Genomic DNA, 20,857 nt, shown 5'->3' on the forward strand with positions numbered 1-20,857 from the left:
TAAATATTTTTTCAAGTGTCCAAATGAATTCCAAATATTATCAAATTATCTCGCGGCAACCCTGGGTCCTGGATACTGGTGTTTGACTATGAGGATGTAGTCTCGCGTAGCCAGACAACTATTCCACAATCTCTGAATGCTATATAGAGTCTGGAACAGCAGCTCCCGAACGGCGAGTATCGAAAACGGGCATTAACGTTCAAAAAAATATATTTTAAAATGTCATTTCTGCTAAGCAGCAAGCTAAACATGCTTGTATGATTTTTATTTATATAATGATAAATATGTGTGATGTGAGACTGAAACGGAAGTGACGTGAGGGCTTCACTTCCGCTTCATCTCGCAGTCATCGTTTCTATTTCCGTCTGCCAGACTGTCTGCCGGGAGCATTTGACCAAATCGCGGAGGCAACAGTCTGGCCACGCGAGACTAATGAGGATGTGATCCTGGATACTGGTGTTTGACTATGAGGATGTGATCCTGGATACTGGTGTTTGACTATAGGGATGTGATCCTGGATACTGGTGTTTGACTATAGGGATGTGATCCTGGATACTGGTGTTTGACTATAGGGATGTGATCCTGGATACTGGTGTTTGACTATAGGGATGTGATCCTGGATACTGGTGTTTGGCTATAGGGATGTGATCCTGGATACTGGTGTTTGACTATAGGGATGTGAACCTGGATACTGGTGTTTGACTATAGGGATGTGATCCTGGATACTGGTGTTTGACTATGAGGATGTGATCCTGGATACTGGTGTTTGACTATAGGGATGTGATCCTGGATACTGGTGTTTGACTATAGGGATGTGATCCTGGATACTGGTGTTTGACTATAGGGATGTGATCCTGGATACTGGTGTTTGACTATAGGGATGTGAACCTGGATACTGGTGTTTGACTATAGGGATGTGATCCTGGATACTGGTGTTTGACTATAGGGATGTGATCCTGGATACTGGTGTTTGACTATAGGGATGTGATCCTGGATACTGGTGTTTGACTATAGGGATGTGATCCTGGATACTGGTGTTTGACTATAGGGATGTGAACCTGGATACTGGTGTTTGACTATAGGGATGTGAACCTGGATACTGGTGTTTGACTATAGGGATGTGATCCTGGATACTGGTGTTTGACTATAGGGATGTGATCCTGGATACTGGTGTTTGACTATAGGGATGTGAACCTGGATACTGGTGTTTGACTATAGGGATGTGATCCTGGATACTGGTGTTTGACTATAGGGATGTGATCCTGGATACTGGTGTTTGACTATAGGGATGTGATCCTGGATACTGGTGTTTGACTATAGGGATGTGATCCTGGATACTGGTGTTTGGCTATAGGGATGTGATCCTGGATACTGGTGTTTGACTATAGGGATGTGATCCTGGATACTGGTGTTTGGCTATAGGGATGTGATCCTGGATACTGGTGTTTGACTATAGGGATGTGATCCTGGATACTGGTGTTTGACTATAGGGATGTGAACCTGGATACTGGTGTTTGACTATAGGGATGTGATCCTGGATACTGGTGTTTGACTATAGGGATGTGATCCTGGATACTGGTGTTTGACTATAGGGATGTGATCCTGGATACTGGTGTTTGACTATGAGGATGTGATCCTGGATACTGGTGTTTGACTATAGGGATGTGATCCTGGATACTGGTGTTTGACTATAGGGATGTGATCCTGGATACTGGTGTTTGACTATAGGGATGTGATCCTGGATACTGGTGTTTGACTATAGGGATGTGAACCTGGATACTGGTGTTTGACTATAGGGATGTGATCCTGGATACTGGTGTTTGACTATAGGGATGTGATCCTGGATACTGGTGTTTGACTATAGGGATGTGATCCTGGATACTGGTGTTTGACTATAGGGATGTGATCCTGGATACTGGTGTTTGACTATAGGGATGTGAACCTGGATACTGGTGTTTGACTATAGGGATGTGAACCTGGATACTGGTGTTTGACTATAGGGATGTGATCCTGGATACTGGTGTTTGACTATAGGGATGTGATCCTGGATACTGGTGTTTGGCTATAGGGATGTGATCCTGGATACTGTTGTTTGGCTATAGGGATGTGATCCTGGATACTGGTGTTTGACTATAGGGATGTGAACCTGGATACTGGTGTTTGACTATAGGGATGTGATCCTGGATACTGGTGTTTGACTATAGGGATGTGAACCTGGATACTGGTGTTTGACTATAGGGATGTGATCCTGGATACTGGTGTTTGACTATAGGGATGTGATCCTGGATACTGGTGTTTGGCTATAGGGATGTGATCCTGGATACTGTTGTTTGGCTATAGGGATGTGATCCTGGATACTGGTGTTTGACTATGAGGATGTGATTTTGTTGGTTTGGTGTCGCTCGGCTGCTGGGTTTTGTTTTCCTCCTCCTCCTGCTGCTACTACTTGTCTTGCTTCTGCATGTTTGAAACCAAAGCTGGCTTGGAAATCAAATGGCAGCGCCGTCGCATGCTCGATTTTGTTAAGATTGACGATAAAACACGACACAAAGTAAGCGTATCCCTCGTCGTCAACATCCATGATGTCAAATCACATTAATGCGAGACACCCGGTACAGGGACGTGCTGGCCATTGGGAAAAGCGGGACAACTCCCGAACGGCCGGTTCATTCCCGGCCATTAGGAAAAAAATAAAAATAAAATGTCGGCCTTCGTTCCATTTTGGGGGCTGGGCGGCCAACAAAGTAAATCGGCACTGTCGGGCAGAAACCTTGTATATCCAAGTTTCAAATTTGTATTTTTTTTCGCAAAGCAAAGCCCTGCTTCATCATACAAGGCCGTCGCACAAAAGTAGTGAAAACAGCAGATTCACAAGCACAACGCACGTTGTGTGCTTGTAGATCGGCTGTTTTCACTAGTTTAAATCATTTTTTAAATGATAAATACAAAACAAACAGTTTTGGACGTACAAGGTTTCCACCCGACAACGACAAAATATAACTCATGTAATTGGCCCACTGGCTTGTCACTTGTCATGATCTGAAATGGCAAAGTAGCAGCAGCGCTATAGAGAGATCTCTCTCTAGAGCTAACCGTGAAACTATCTCTGGTCTAACGCTGTGTGGACCAGAGCTAACCGTGAAACATAGCCATATATTATTATGCCAAGGTACTGCATTAGTGTTGTCGTGGTGAAAGCTTTCCGTGAGGCGATTTCTCCAACCAGAATACACTGCCCTGTCGCCAAATGACAGCGAAACGAGGAGAGAGAGAGAACGCTGCTGAGTTATCCCGAACGATCGGCCCAAAACACACTCGTTTTTAGGGGTACTTGGTGGATTTGATCCCGGGGACGGGGCCGATCATGTTTTGGGATCTGAACTGCGCAGCAAAAAAAGAAAATAAAAGAAAAAAAAGAAAAAAGAAATTTTAAAAATAATAATTCAAAACCGTAAATTAACCGGTTAATGCTGACGGCCAACTGGTTGCTAAATTAACTGTTAGTGATTTGAAAGTAATTACCCCATATGTCAATGGCATATTATTGATAATACAGAATGAGATTAAAAATATTACTGACACTGTTCTAGAAACGTGTTGTCTGCAACTATAAACTATTGTTCTTTTTTATTTTCCTAAAGTGTGTGTGTGTGTGTGTGTGTGTGTGTGTGTGTGTGTGTGTGTGTGTGTGTGTGTGTGTGTGTGTGTGTGTGTGTTTTAAAGGACAACTTTGTTTTTTGCAACAAGGGTTCATATTTTAGATTGTAATTAGCAAATAGAAAAGATGAGTGTTAAAAAAAAAATTCATTTACTGCTTTTGTATCTTTTAGCATTTTAATGACTTTGATTTCAGTGGGTGGGGGCAAGTGTACAAGTGGCAAAATATGTATTTTTATACACAATAAGCCCATTCCCAAGATGCACAGCAATCCTTCATGGGCAGATGTGACTTATGGGGGCTGGTAGTGTTACTGTAAAGAAATCGCCGACTTATGGTGTCTAAAAATACATATTTAGCCACTTGCACACATGCCCCAACCACTGAAATCAAGGTGATTAAAAACTATAGAAAAAAACAATAGAAAGAAGTAAATGAAAACATTTTAACACTCACCTTTTCTTTTCTCTAATTGCAATCTAAAATATGAATCCTTGATGTAAAAAAATCAAAGTTGTCCTTTAAGTTGTCCACTGGTCAAATGGCTGAAATGCTACCATAAAGGATGCTGATGGTTAATGCCATGCATCTCTAGCATGTTGTGTTTTCTGATGTATTTTATTGACTGTAACCTTGACAGGTTTAATAAAGAGCAACATGGAGAGCAAGAAGGAGGAAGATGACAAACATCACATCCACAGAGCAGAGTCTCCAACACCCAGCTGTGTGTCTATGAAGAGTGACATGTCTAAAGGAAATCCCCTGACTTCAGTGAACCTGGACCTCCACACACACAGTATGTCAATATATACATATATTATATATACAATATATAAAACTATAACTAGCCCCATATAGAACCTCACCTCCGCTGGGCGATGTGTTGTTGGCTCTGTCTGCTGTCGAGGAACGGCTCCAAGGCGACAGGGGAAACCCCTTTAGCGGACATGAATCCAAAAAATAAGGGTAGTTCTCTTGTGCCGGTGGAAGGAAAACCGTATTCTGCGAGCATGGAACTACCCTTTTTTGGGAGTGGTATGTCCGCGAAAGGGGTTTCCGTTCCTCGACAGCGGGCGGATGGGCCCATAGGACCTCACCACGGCGCTAACAACAGATCGCCAGTGGAGGGCGAGGTTCTATAGGGCAGGGGTTCCCAAACTTTTTTGTCTCAGGGCACCCCATAGATATTTGTTTCAATCCGAGGCACCCCTACATTATAATTTTCACTCCCAGCACCTTATATTTATAGCATATCGTCGTTGTCGGGTGGAAACCTTCTATGTCCAAAAACCGTTCGTTTTGTATTTATCATCTATAAAATGTTCTAAACTAGTGAAAACAGCAGATCTACAAGCACACAACGCCTCGCATCAGTCTTATACGATGAAGCAGGGCTTTGCTTTACCAAAAGAAGTACACATTTGAAACTTGGAGATACAAGGTTTCTGCCCGACAGTGACGATATTTTAGTGATTATGTTACGAGGAAAACGTTGAAATAACAGCCATTTTGGTTAGAACTGACTGAAAATAACTTTGTACTTAAAGTTTAAAATGATACTAAATATTTTTTTCAAGCGTCCAAATGAATTCCAAATATTATCAAATTATCTCGCGGCAACCCTGGACTGCCGTCGCGGCACCCCAGGGTGCCCCGTCACCCACTTTGATAACCCCTGCTATAGAGGGTATGCACGTGACATCACAGTTGCTGGAAGTTATGTAGGAACGCCTACTGAGTGGCAAAAAAACAATCTCTGCCATTGACGGCACATACACCCAAACAGAAAAGTCCTTTCTGATTGTATTTAACAAAGTTAAACTCAGCAACATTGCTGCTGTACTGAAAGCTTGAATTATCCTCTTTCTATCTGCAGAGTTTTTGTTTCATAACAATCCACCATATTCCATAGATTGGAATAGCGTTAGGGTCTGTCTATACAACAGACCATGTTTTATTACTGTTTCTATTGGTATTCTTTTTGTAGTTTTTGCTGTTGTTTCAACATTGAAGAGCTAAAACGGGTCTACTCTCTCATACTAGATACAAATAAAACTACTTTTTCCATTCACATGATAAATGTATAAACATTTGTATGATTCCAGAAGTCACAGAGCAGAGTCTCCAACACCCAGCTGTGTGTCTATGAAGAGTGACATGTCTAAATATATATATAAATGTAGTGGAGTAAAAGTACAATATTTAGATCTGAGATGTTGTGGAGTAGAAGTAAAAGTAGGCCTGTTGGACATTGGAAATACTCAAGTAAAGTACAAATACCTAATAATTATCCTTAAATGTACTTAGTTACTTAAATGTTTTAGTAAACACAATACATCATATGAGACCAAAACAGAGCCACAGACAGCCAGTGCATCCATGAATTTAAATCTAGAGTAAAAATAAAACTATTTAAAAATCTAAAAACAACAACATGACATCCATGATCAGACATCATATGAAGTACTTCTGCTAACGGACACTAGAGGGCGTCCAAACAGCAGTTTTCACTCATTTACAAGAGAACGTCTCACTTCACAAGTTTTCAAAATGTATGGATATCTTTTGAAAATAGCAGATCTACAAGTGGTGTGAGCTCTTAGATCTGCTATTTTCAAATAGCCAATGTTTATAAAGTGTTGGAAGTGAACAGGTTTTGTAATAATAATCAAAATCTACAAGGTAACTGTAACTGGTATGAAGTTCTCAAAACAAACAAAAAGGCATTTTTCCAACCTAGTTATTATACATGACCAATGAGATCCAACCTAGTTATTATACATGACCAATGAGATCCAACCTAGTTATTATACATGACCAATGAGATCCAACCTAGTTATTATACATGACCAATGAGATCCACCCTAGTTATTATACATGACCAATGAGATCCAACCTAGTTATTATACATGACCAATGAGATCCAACCTAGTTATTATACATGACCAATGAGATCCAACCTAGTTATTATACATGACCAATGAGATCCAACCTAGTTATTAAACATGACCAATGAGATCCAACCTAGTTATTATACATGACCAATGAAATCCAACCTAGTTATTATACATGACCAATGAGATCCAACCTAGTTATTAAACATGACCAATGAGATCCACCCTAGTTATTATACATGACCAATGAGATCCAACCTAGTTATTATACATGACCAATGAGATCCAACCTAGTTATTATACATGACCAATGAGATCCAACCTAGTTATTATACATGACCAATGAGATCCAACCTAGTTATTATACATGACCAATGAGATCCAACCTGGTTATTATACATGACCAATGAGATCCAACCTAGTTATTATACATGACCAATGAGATCCACCCTAGTTATTATACATGACCAATGAGATCCAACCTAGTTATTATACATGACCAATGAGATCCAACCTAGTTATTATACATGACCAATGAGATCCAACCTTGTTATTATACATGACCAATGAGATCCAACCTAGTTATTATACATGACCAATGAGCTGTGGCCATGTTGTCATGACAACACTATGAATATTAATACACAGGAACAACGACAGACTGTCAACGATCAATTTATTAAACAATTATTACTTCTACACATGATCATACAATAACATGTGAACAATGAGAACAGCATCACATTAATATTCAATGAAAACAACATAATGGAATGAGTGAGGAAATAATGATCTGATAATGAATCAATGAATAAACAATGATTGATTTGAGTTCATTAACAACACATTCAGTAGATGTTTGATCCAGAGTGATTGACAACATTCTGACAAAATATAATTACAATTTCATCAACAAATAAAACTAGACTAAAATGTCAAGGAGGGACTGGTGGAGAAGAGATCCAGTAGAACTAAAAGACAAGACATTTTATGTTTGGTTGAGCTCGGGTAGCTCTCTCTGAAAATAGCCAATCTACAAGTTCACATTTTTTGGCACACAGTCTTTACAACACCATCACAGCCCTCCAAGAATACATTTTAGTCGACTAAATAAACAGAGACATTTAGTCAATAAAAAATGAAATAAAAATAAAAGAAAAAAAGAATGACACAAATTTTCATGTCAAAATTAAGACTAGGGTTGGGGACGGTAACCGCCGTACCGCGGTATACCGCGGCCTACCGTGGTGTCAGGGTCCTTACCGCGGTCAAAAAAGACAACAAATAGGCAATTTTTTTATTGAGAACAAGCGAGTTTTAAAACGGCAGGGTAGAAGCGAGGACTGCATGATATGATAAAGTACTTTATTGTCAGTTTACACTGAAATGTGTCTTACGACACAGCAGCCATGTATTCAAAACATATATACAAACATTTGTAACACATCAAGGCATACGTGACGCGTATGCCTTGTATAAACTTTCTCTAGACTATAATCCACACCACACAAGTATGTTTATTATACATACCTTGTGGCAGTTTCTTTTTTATTCATACGGGCGGAGCGCGAGCCGCGAGGACTAAAACTGAAAACGAAACTAGCTTTTACTTTTCCCACCTCGTCGCTGACTCCAATTGCAGGAAACGTGTTGTGCCCCGTCGGCGATTTTACAACAGTCTTGTAACTAAAACCTGTCTATATGTTTATATCACCACTAAATCAATGTGATTTTACAACAGTCTTGTAACTAAAACCTGTCTATATGTTTATATCACCACTAAATCAATGTGATTTTACAACAGTCTTGTAATAAAACCTGTCTATATGTTTATATCACCACTAAATCAATGTGATTTTACAACAGTCTTGTAACTAAAACCTGTCTATATGTTTATATCACCACTAAATCAATGTGATTTTACAACAGTCTTGTAATAAAACCTGTCTATATGTTTATATCACCACTAAATCAATGTGATTTGAGACGTGAGTTTACAGTACTGTACACAATCTACCCGTCTCTCATCTGGTTGTTGTTCACACACCGCGTAGGCCTACTGTGTCTGAAAGCGTTACTATAGTAACCCGACAGTGCACAGATCTACAAGCTCAGAACGTGTCGCGGATGCAACGTGTTGTGAGCTTGTAGATCTGCTCCTTTCAAAGCCAGACCTGCTGTGCTGTACGGGGATGTATAACTCGGGCAGTCGGAACCTTAATTGATAGATACGGGGGTGCGGTAATTACCGCAATACCGTTGGTAATGGGAAGACGATAACCGCGATAACAAAATGTCCATACCGCCCCAACCCTAATTAAGACTGCTCACAATGTGTCACTTTGTGACGTAGATCTTAGCTATTAGACAGCTTGTAGATCTGCTATTTTCACCCAAGAGATCTGGTGTAGAGGTGGGGGAAAAGCAGGGAACCAATTACAGAACCCTGGGGAACCCCAGTCAATAAAGTATATGGGGTTCAAGTGGTTCAGTATAAAGGTTTATATACAAGAAACAATATTGATACTGTGACAATTACATGATCAAATATACACTTTATCTCTGTCTGTTGTGTAAAAATATCAAAAATAAAATATAAATAAAATATGAGTTTGTATCAACATAAGAGACACAAGTATGACACTGATATTTACATCATCATCATTGATGGACAGTATTTATGATACATCTATCTATAAATGCGAGAAGTCTCTGCGTGTCTGCGTGTATGTAATCCGCGTATCTCGAGAACCGTTCGTCCCACCGGCTTCAGATTCGGCACGCGGTTTTCCCGAACCGGCGCGAAACGTTCGGAATCTCCTTATGCGGGGTTGATTGATTCAGGCTGTTCCGGATATCTCCATATATGGACATAAATGGACAGAGGCAAACAGATGGTCAAAGATCTCCATATATGGGCGTTCGTCCCACGGGCACGCGCGTTCTCCATATATGGGCATAAAATGAATGCCCCCATATATGGGCATAAAATGGATTGCAGACAGACAGATACAGATATCTCCATATATGGACATAAATGGACAGAGGCAAACAGATGGTCAAAGATCTCCAAAACGGGTCCTATGACAACAGGTATAATGAGGTTTGCATTAAAGGGGGAACCGGCACTGTGTCTGCAACACAGTTGGAGGCACAGACAGATACTCCATATATGGGCATAAAATGGACGCAGATAGACAGATATCTCCATATATGGGCATAAAATGGACCCGGAACTATAACTGCAGTGATCTCCATATATGGACATAAAATGGACGCCGACAGACAGACAGACAGATACAGATATCTCCATATATGGGCATAAATGGACACAGGCAGACAGATGGTCAAAACGGGTCCTATGAAAACAGGTATAATGGGGTTTGCATTAAAGGGCGGGGCATTCATTCCCTATTTACATTGTTCCGAGTTGGCCAGGTCGCCGACTAGACGCTGGGCCGCCCGAAGGGCGGCCCAGCTTCTAGTATTTATAAATGTGTGGAGTGGAGGTTTGTGCACTTCTATCTGATCTAATCTAAGATCTAAAGCTCCCTGTGGTGATGACTCATTTTATACCATAGAGTTTGACCAGGGACCCCCATTTGAACATATTTGTACCAGGGACCCCCATCTGAACATTTGACCTTTTTTTGCGACGCGTTGTGAGCTTGTAGATCTGCTGTTTTTGAATAGCCAACATACAAATTGATAAAGTGGTTCAAATGATTGTGATGCTATGTTAACTACTTTTCCTGGGGACCCCCTGGTACGCAATCCACGACCCTTGTGGGGTCCCCAGACGCATGGAGGTCACCGAACACCACTCTGGCACGAAACAACCAAATTACGTGCTATGAGCTTGTAGATCTTCTATTTTTTTAAACCATGAACATTTGTGCAAGGAGAATGTTTGTGTTTCTTTTATATCATTTGTAACATTTTTACGACACAAATGTTGTCTTATGGGGGTCCGGGGTCAAAGGTCAAACACATGGGGGTGTTGTCATGACAACGTCAGAGAAACACTGAATCTACAGGAGCTGTAATGTGTGATGTCACTGTGCTGCTGATTACATCATCATGATGATGTCACCGTGATGTCACCATGCCCAAATATGGAGTCCATGAGTCACCATGACAACCTGCACTCACTCAAACATGTTGAGTAACCATGGCGACCTGATGTCACCCTCACATAGAGACTCTATCTCTGCTCACACAGACACACTGAGGAGGAGGAGGACCAGTTTAACCAGAACCCAGCATAGAGAGGTTCAGTGAATGTGTTGTAGAAGGTGTACAGGTATGTCAGTGAGTCAGAGGACACAGTGTAGAAGGACAGAGTCCCAGCAGGACAGTCCACAAACACTGCTACTCTGTTGGAGCCCCTAGAGGCCCTGACAGGGAGGACAGTCTGCTCATTATTGTGCCTGACATAGTAACAGTTACCATTGAGACCATCACAGTCCAGTCTCCAGGACATGTTGTTGTTTCCAAGCCTAGAGTCACCATCACTTCCTTTCCTGCTGATTCCTCTATAAGCCACTGCTATCTTAACATCTCCACTGCACTCTACCTCCCAGTAACAGCGTCCAGTCAGACCCTCTGTACACAGAACCTGATACACACCCTGTCCATCAAACCTGTCAGGATGTTCAGGATATGATTGATCCTGTCCCTCATTTGTCACCTTCCTGTTGTTCTCAGACAGAGAGAGTTCTCTGTGTGCTGTGTTTGTGTCCAGAGTGAGACACTGGAAATCTGATGAGAAAACAACACAGTAAACATTAAATACATCATTCAATGACTGACACAGAACACACACACACACGCACGCACGCACGCACGTACGCACGCACGCACAAACACACAAACACACACCCAAACACACTTGAAATAAGACATGGAAGCACTTTAACCATTATTTTATGCTTTAACGAGGCCTAATGAAAAATAGCAGATCTACAAGCTCACAGCGCGGCACCGAGTGCCGCGCTGCAAGCTTGTAGGTCTGCTATTTCTTATTTTATTTGAATGCATATTTTTGACTTCAACATTTGTGACTGGAACAAGATATTTTGAGATGGGGGTCCGCGGCCAAACGCGTGTCATTTTGGGGGTCCTTGACATGAAACAGTTTGAGAAGCACTGATTTGGAAGACATTTATAGAATGGGATGAAAATGTTGCTGTGAGCTTGTACGTCTGCTATTTTGACCCCTGGGGGTCCGCGGACGCAGGGGGGATTCCCGCCAACTACTCTGGCACCAAACGACAAAATTTCGCACTATGAGCTTGTAGATCTGCTATTTTAGCATAGCCAAAAGAGAGCAGTATGTTTTTTTTTATCTAATAATTTTTATCCCACGATTTTGCAACCCATTTTTTCACCCAGTGCCAATTGCCTATGTAATCCTGGGCTCTGCTCTCCCTCTGCCGCGCCTGGGGAGACAACGGACTGACCTCATGCTTCCTTCTATGCATGAGGAGTCCAAGTTGCTTCTTTTCACCTGACAGGGGGGATTTTCCCCGGGATGGACGTAGCGCGTGGAAGGAACACGTTATTCCAACCAGTTCCTTTCCCCTCCAGCAAGCGCCCCGGCTGGCCAGGGGGAGGCAGTATAGAGACCAGGATTACTGCATGTTTTTGTGAGGGTATCAACCCTAGGAGACACGGGGAGAACATGCAAACTCCACACAGAAAGGCCCTATCGCCGACCCCACCCTAGGGTGTGGACGCTGATGATGCGGAGGGAGAAACACGCCCCCAGCACCCACAGCGTCCCCCGGCAGGAATCGAACCCAGGACCTTCTAGCTGTGAGGCGAAGCGCTAACCACTGCACCACCGTGCCCCCAGCAGTATGGTTAAAGTGCATAAAATGTGGCGTGAACTAGTTTACTGGGGACCCCCTGGTAAGCCCCCAAGGACCCCTGTGGGGTCTCCGGATGGGTGGAAGTCACGGCCCACTAGTCTGACACCCAGTGACAAAATGACGCGCTGTGAGCTTGTAGATCTGCTATTTTCATAATAGCCAATAGAGAACAATGCTCAAAGTATCAAATGTGGCACAAACTAGTTTACTGGGGACCCCCTGGTGAACAGTCCGTGACCCCTGGGGGTCCATGGACGTGGGGGGGATTCCCGCCAACTACTCTGGCACCAAATGACCAAATGACGCCCTATAGGCTTGTAGATCTGTATTTTTGAATAGCCAATAGAGAGCAATAAGGTTAAAGTACATAAAATGTGGCGTGGACTAGTAGATCTGCTATTCTTTGAAAAACATTTGTGCAAACCTTTGAATGGTGTATTTTTCAAAGCCAACTTTGCTTCCGGGGGTCTCCAGAAAAACATATTTTGAGATGGGGGTCCTCGACATGAAAAGGTTCGAGGACCACTGATTTAGAAGAACGGTTTAGAATGGATTCTGGTAACAAATATTCAAAGACCTGCAGAAATGTTCACGATTTAAAAAAAATAGCAGATCTACAAGCTTGCAGCACCGCAAGCTTGTTGATCTGCTATTTTTTTCACACACATGTACACACACACACACAGGGTTTTAACACATTGACCGCCATTTTAACATACCTCCGTACTCCCACCTGCCATTCGTCTCCATAGACTTCCATGTAATTGGGTGTGCACGGATCATGCACACCCATGCCTAGATAATGCACCACGTGTGTCCACATTGCTCACAGCTTTCAAACAAAAAAATCCGAATGGAAATCCGTTCAGGCATTCATGAGATAACAGCCACTATGTTTAACAAAGATGGCTGCCAAAATGGCTGCCATGCTTGAAAGATGGGGTTGCTATGGGGGTTAAACATGCAATTTCGCGATTGCTATCATGCCTACTCCATTTTTGGGGGTCAAAACATTTTTTTGAAAAAAAAAATTTTTGAATTTTTTTTTTTTTTTTTTTTTTTTTAAATTCTCGGGACTATCGGGCCTGGCGGGGAAAGACATTGGAATAATCTCGGGACTATCGGGCCTGGCAGGGAATGAGTTAACATACTTTACAAATTCAGAACCCGTCAGGATGTTACACATTTTGAGCTTGTAGATCTGTGATTTTTGTCTAATTTTCAAATATAGATGAGCTAAAAGCTCGCCACGCATGGTGAGCTTGTAGATCGGTTGTTTTGGAAATATAGCCAATCTACAAGCCCTCTGGTCCATAAAATGGAATCTCTGCGATCCTGGATTCCAGCATCAACATGTCAACTCAGTCAAATGTGAGCATTCTTTAATAGAAAACATGTTTTATTAGCCTGTTATTTGGTGGTGTGTTTAAACTTAGTCTTGCTGGTGTTAAGGACCAGGCCAAGAGCAGAGAAACCTGAATTCCCTGGAAGCTCTCCTGAAGAGTTTTCAGAACAGCATCTGGGGAGGAGCCAACCAAGCATACAACAGTGTATAAAATGTTAATGTGTGATATTGACACAGACAGACAGATACTCACATCTGGTAATGAGTTGAGGATTAAGCCAAGCTTCTCCTCCATGTTTCACTCTGTAGGAAGTGAGGAAAAACATATTATGTTCAATCTGATTAACCAAATACTAGGGCTGTCAATCAATTAAAATAGTTAATCTGAATACCAAGACCTCCAACGGAAACAAGACCGCAAGGGCTTTTTTGGGATGTTCCTACTGGGCTGTACTACTTTTATTTCTTCATTTTGTTAAATACAATTAATCACATGATTATGATCAACATGCCGGTAGACAAACGCTTGCTTTATGCAAATTAAAGTTAATTATTATTGGAACAATGACAAATACAGTCCAGAATCTTCAAGTAACAAAAGGTGTGAATGGGAGAAAAAAGTTGAAATGATAAACTCAAGAACAACAAATAACAGATGGGCATATTGATTTACTAACATTGCAGTAATGATTACTAATGATCTGGCTTTTATTGTGAAGGTGTCTTTACTTGGGAGATAATAAGCTATATGAGCCATTTTTCAGTGGCATGTTATGTTTAATCAAACTACATGTTATGTTTAATCAAACTACATGTTATGTTTAATCAAACTACATGTTATGTTTAATCAAACTACATGTTATGTTTAATCAAACTACATGTTATGTTTAATCAAACTACATGTTATGTTTAATCAAACTACAACAATACGTTTACCTCAGAGTTTGGAATGGACTACGGTTCAAACACCACAGTGCATTAATTGCACATCAAAACAAATTGTGCCGTTAAAAGGAATGTGCATCAACTCTTTATTATCGTGTTAACTTTGACAGCCCTACTAAATACACAAAAACAGTAAGTACACATCTATGTGTGACTTTGTGTCAGAGTGAATACTCTGTTCAGAGACACATGAGGGAAACACTGCACATTCAGTGCACTAACATGGACACAGCTCAAGTCTACTCACTTGCAGTTCTCCAGGACTGGAACATTCACCATCATGTTGGAGCTCAGGTCCAGCTCTCTTAGGGAGGGATGAGAGCTTACAGCTGAGACCAGAAGTTCACAGCTTCTCTCTGACAAGTAGCAGTGAGCCAGTCTGAACGAAGAATGAAACACCAGATTGATTGATTGATTGATTATCATATTTGAACTGGGGACCCCCACCCTGATAAGCACTTGGAACAATGCCTCGCAGTGAGCTTGTAGATCGGCTATTTCAGAATGTTTGCCTCTTCCTTCCAGAATATTTGACAATTTGGTCAATTTGGTTTTAAAGTCAATAAATTGTACCTTTATAAATGTGCAGATACCCTGTATACACTTATACTGTATGTTACACATTAAGCTGGGGACGCCCAAACATAGTTTTGGGACCCCCTTGGGGTCAAACGTTTAAAATAGCAAATCTACAAGCTCAAATGAGCTTTGTGTCAGGGTGCCCTGAGACAAAAAAGTTTGGGAACCCCTGGAATAGACGACACCTCTCGACAGCACAGAATGACTTTACGGAAAAATATATACATTTTAATATCAAAGATTTCAACCAGCAATTAAAGGTGTGAAATGAAGACTGAACTACATTGCATATTTACTGTCTAAACTGTGTAAAAGCTTTCCAAACAAGCTGCTAGAGACCAGCATTCAGTCTCTCTATTTCTCATCCCTGTCTCCTCAAGCTGGGTCACAGCTGCAGGCTTTGATCTGGCTTCGAGGCGGAGCACCGACACAACGTTAGTTCGCATTTCCCCCAATATTATAACATTTCATAAGCTACAATATGGAGGTTATGTGAAGAGACAGAACCAGGAAATGCAAGTGATGCTCCCACCAGCTGGACAGTTGAGTTATAAGAATGATGAAACCTCTCCTCATCCATAAGTGGTGGGAATATTAAATATAGTCTGCCAACGGAATATTGGACCAAAGGTACAGAGATAACAAATATCCAATGAGGTGCTGAAAGTTTCTTCTTCGTTTTTTTTAAACCCATCTGCAATAAAATGATTGAATCTGGAGCTTGGACAAAGATACTGTATGTTGTTTTTAGTTTGACTCCACAGATACATATTGTGAAAACTACAAGCTCACAACGTCTCGCAGTGAGCTTGTAGATCTGCTATTATCACATGTTTGCCTCTTCCTTCTGTAATATTTGACAATTTGTCCAATTTGGTTTTAAAAAGGTCCTAAAAGTAATTTAAATTGTTCTTTTAGAAATGTGCCCTGTATAAACTTATACTGTTTGTTGGTTTGTTTATTGTTGAGTGAGAAAACAATGTTACATATTAAGCTAATCACCTGGAGACCCCCAAAATATTTTGGGGACCCCCTTGGGGATCCAGACCCTCAGTTTGGGAACCTCATGCCTAGGCTAATATAAAGATAATTGATTGGTACAGTAGTTAGATGAAGCTATTGATTATGCATTGATCTGTTGCGTACCTCGGTAAAGCTTGATAACTACAGCTACAGATATGCTGTTTCAACTCTTCAGTATTTACCGATATTTTCCTGAAAAATTCCTTCAAATGCATTTTTTTCACCGGTTTGGAGAACAAAGCTTATTTATTTTTTAATTTTTTTCAGAAACTAACACAAATATCTGATCTACAATCTAACATTTCTGATCTACAATCTAACATTTCTGAAAATCACCTGAAAATCGACTGTCTTGCCAATGGCAGGACTTGTACATTTTTTAAATGGCACATCTGTACAACACGTCGAAAACAGACGATCTACAAGCTCACAAGTGTTGCGTCCTCAATGAGTTGTGAGCTTGTAGATCAGCTATTCTACTCAGGCACATAGGCTTGTGTTACCATGATATCAAGCTTATTAATACATTCTCACCACAGCATTCATATTATATTCATATAATACAGTACATCATAAAACAGAATTGATCAAAATAAATTGGGTAAATGTATCTCACCGTAGAATCTCCAGCCTACAGTGCAGACTCTTCAGTCCTTCACAGAGCAGCTCCACTGAGTCGTTCAGTTTGTTTTCACTGAGGTCCAATTCTCTCAAATGGGAAGGATTAGAGCTGAGAGCTGAAGCCACAACTTCAACCTCTGTCTGTCTGAGGTTACAGCCAACAAGTCTGTGAATGCAGATTAAATAAGAGATTATCATAACAAATTATACATAGTTCACTGTCATGGGAGTTAAATAAAAGATCTCCTATCTAGTTATCCAGACATAAACAGTATTTAGTGGAGCAGAGTGTGGAATAGACGACACCACTTGACAGCACAGAATGACTGTACGGAGGAAGATAACAATTTTGATATCAAAGATTTCAACCAGCAGTTAAAGGTGTGAAATGAAGAATGAACTACGTAAGCAATTTACCCCGAGTGAGAGGACATTATGCTCTGATAATGTCCTGTGTTAGGGGGTGATCGGACGAGGCGAAGCCGAGTCCGATAACCCCCTAACACAGGACATTATCAGAGCATAATGTCCGACCCCGAGTGGTAAATAGCTTTTCTACCACTTTTTCCCATATACATGAAAGAAAACACATAGTTGTAACTTGCAAGGATCTTAAGTTACAATCATTATTGCCTATAAAACTTCCGCCATAACAACAAATAGTGCCACAAACAACATCTTCTACTCACCACCAGATGGCGCCAACTCCATGCTGAGACAGATGTCTAGCTTACGCGACCGAGTATTTCCCGGTGAATCTGTGCGCAAAGGTGGGGGCCGATGGGCAAGGAGGGTTGCGAGCTTATGAGAAACAACTAAAATAAGACCTTAAAACCTGGCGAAAACAGTTGCGTGCATTAGCGCAAATGGAAAACATTCAATTAACTTCTGAAAAGCCTATACACGGCCTTTAAACAGCGTGCATACGGTGCATTAGATGAGGATAAATGAAATCATTAAATGGAAATCATTAAATTAACTTCTGAAAAGGCTTCTTCTAAGCCTACACTATATAGCCTACTAAAAACGAGTGAATCTTGCCACACGTGAATAATTGTGGTTCAGTGGTTGTAAACAATAACACAGACAATATAAAATCCTTAGTCTAGTTGTGGGAAGAAAAGGATATCATCATCATCATGGCCCCAAATAACTTTTAAATATCTTGCAATTGGAGACGAGTCTCTTACTAAATCGGCAAGAGTGCCTCTCATTTTCAATACATAAAGGCTAAGCTATAGAACCTCTCCATCATCAGCAATAGTCAGTGGTGGTGCGTGTCCCCCAGACCCCCACACTCCCAAGCCCCCACCTTTGCGCACAGATTCACCGGGAAATACTCGGTCGCCTAGCTTACAGCTAAGCTAACGTCAGTTAAAAGCACCGTTCCGGCCGTAAATAGAGGCTGTTCGCTTCCAGAAAGGCATAGGTTCAGAGAAAAGGGGCTTTAAAGTTGGCGGATTGCATTGGATCCAAATAAATCGGCGACGATAGTACGCACGTTAGTAAACAAAGGACCGCTGCGACCGTCATTTGTTGGTGGGGGGAAAGGTGTTCCGACCATAGGGTTCCGACTCCCTCCTGAAGTCCCCGGATGCGTTCATCGCGTATTGATCTCGGAAATGTGCCTCATTTGCATGTACATCCGGGCATTTCACACATTCCGGCTATTGTGGCCTCATTTACTACTGTTTTAAGCCAATCACAATCCAGTATTTGAACACGTGACTAGAAAAAGTGGTAGAAATTGTATATTTACTGTCTAAACTGTGTAAAAGCTTTCCAAACAAGCTGCTAGAGACCAGCATCCAATCTCTCTATTTCTCATCCCTGTCTCCTCAAGCTGGGCCACAGCTGCAGGCTTTGATCTGGCTTTGAGGCGGAGCACCGACACAACGTTAGTTTGCATTTCCCCCAATATTATAACATTTCATAAGCTACAATATGGAGGTTATGTGAAGAGACAGAACCAGGAAATGCAAGTGATGCTCCCACCAGCTGGACAGTTGAGTTATAAGAATGATGAAACCTCTCCTCATCCATAAGTGGTGGGAATATTAAATATAGTCTGTCTACGGAATATCAGACCAAAGGTACAGAGTAGGGCTGACCCAAAAAAATAGAATATTCAAAGCTTCGTTAGAAGGCACGGTATTCGAATTTGAAAAAGAAATTTGAATAATCGGCTGCGGCCGTTTGTCCTTTGGGGGGGGCTGCGTGCCTTAGCTTGCACCTCGCTCCACTCTAGCGTGATAGCGTCACCCCCTTCTCACACACGTGTTAACATTAATAACAAGCCAACAACAACAAGAGCAAGCATGAAGCCATCAGAATGGTCGCCGATGAAGAAAAGAAAAGACAGCGTGCTGTCACATATAACCGCAAGCATGGATGTTACACTGACATTGATTTGGCACAGAAATGTGTGACACCAATGTCTGAGTAACATCACCCAATGCAACTATGCGATGCAGTCTACTCAGGCACATAGGCTTGGGTTACCATGATATCAAGCTTATTAATACATTCTCACCACAGCATTCATATTATATTCACATAATACAGTATAATAAAACAGAAGTGATCAAATAAACCACATAAATGTATCTTACCGTAGAATCTCCAGCCTACAGTGCAGACTCTTCAGTCCTTCACAGAGCAGCTCCACTAGTCCTGAGTAGTTCAGGTTGTTTTCACTGAGGTCCAATTCTCTCAAAAGGGAATGATTAGAGCTGAGAGCTGAAGCCACAACTTCAACCTCTGTCTTTCTGAGGTCACAGCCAACAAGTCTGTAATTACAGATTAAATAAGAGATTATCAAAACAAATGATACATAGTTCACTGTCATGGGAGTCAAATAAAATATCTCCTATCTAGTTATCCAGACATAAACAGTATTTAGTGGAGCAGAGTGTGGAATAGACGACACCACTTGACATCACAGAATGACTGTATGGAGGAAGATAACAATTTTGATATTAAATATTTCACCCAGCAGTTAAAGGTGTGAAATGAAGACTGAACTACATTGTATATTTACTGCCTAAACTGTGTAAAAGCTTTCCAAACAAGCTGCTAGAGACCAGCATTCAGTCTCTCTATTTCTCATCCCTGTCTCCTCAAGCTGGGCCACAGCTGCAGGCTTTGATCTGGCTTCGAGGCGGACCACCGACACACATACATTGTTTATAAGTTGTCCATAGAGATATTCAGCTTTACTACAGCATTGGTAATAGTATTTTATTCAGCCACCAGGCACAACACTTTGGACCCAACAACATGTCTTTAAAGGGGCACTCCACCACTTTTCAACCTATCTTCATATAATAGGTCCTCACTAATGTTCATGATAAAATATCACAATTCTTTTCTACTCAGTTTGGGTCTCTCAGGAGAGCTGTGGGTGGGTCAAATCCTTCTACCGGTGACATCATCAATGGGAAATGCAAGCTAATAGAAACTGCAGGCTTTCTACTCCTGAAAAAGTTGCAATGTTAAAGTGGAAGCCATTGTTCTCGTGATAATAAAAATCAAAATATTTTTTTTTTTTCAAAAATATTATTTAATTTCTTTTTGTCAAACGATGATGTCACCGGTAGAAGGATTTGACAGCTCTCCTATGAGACCCAGACTGAATAGAAAAAATGGTGCTATTTTATTATGAACATTAGTGAGGACCTATTATATGAAGACAGGTTGAAAAGTGGTGAACAACTCCTTTAAGAATATTAACAGGAAATGTATATTATCATTATGTGTATAATATTATTTATCATCACATTACAAAGCTTATTGTTATTTACATGACATTGCATGAGGGACTCGCTATCCAAATAAAGCAGATCTACAAGCTGTCAAGGTGTTGCGATGCAAAGCATTGTAAGCTTATAGATCTGATGCCTTTGAACTTGTACTACAG

Source organism: Nannobrachium achirus (genome assembly GCF_963921795.1).
Source record: "Nannobrachium achirus genome assembly, chromosome: 10".
NCBI classification, from domain to species: Eukaryota; Metazoa; Chordata; class Actinopteri; order Myctophiformes; family Myctophidae; genus Nannobrachium; species Nannobrachium achirus.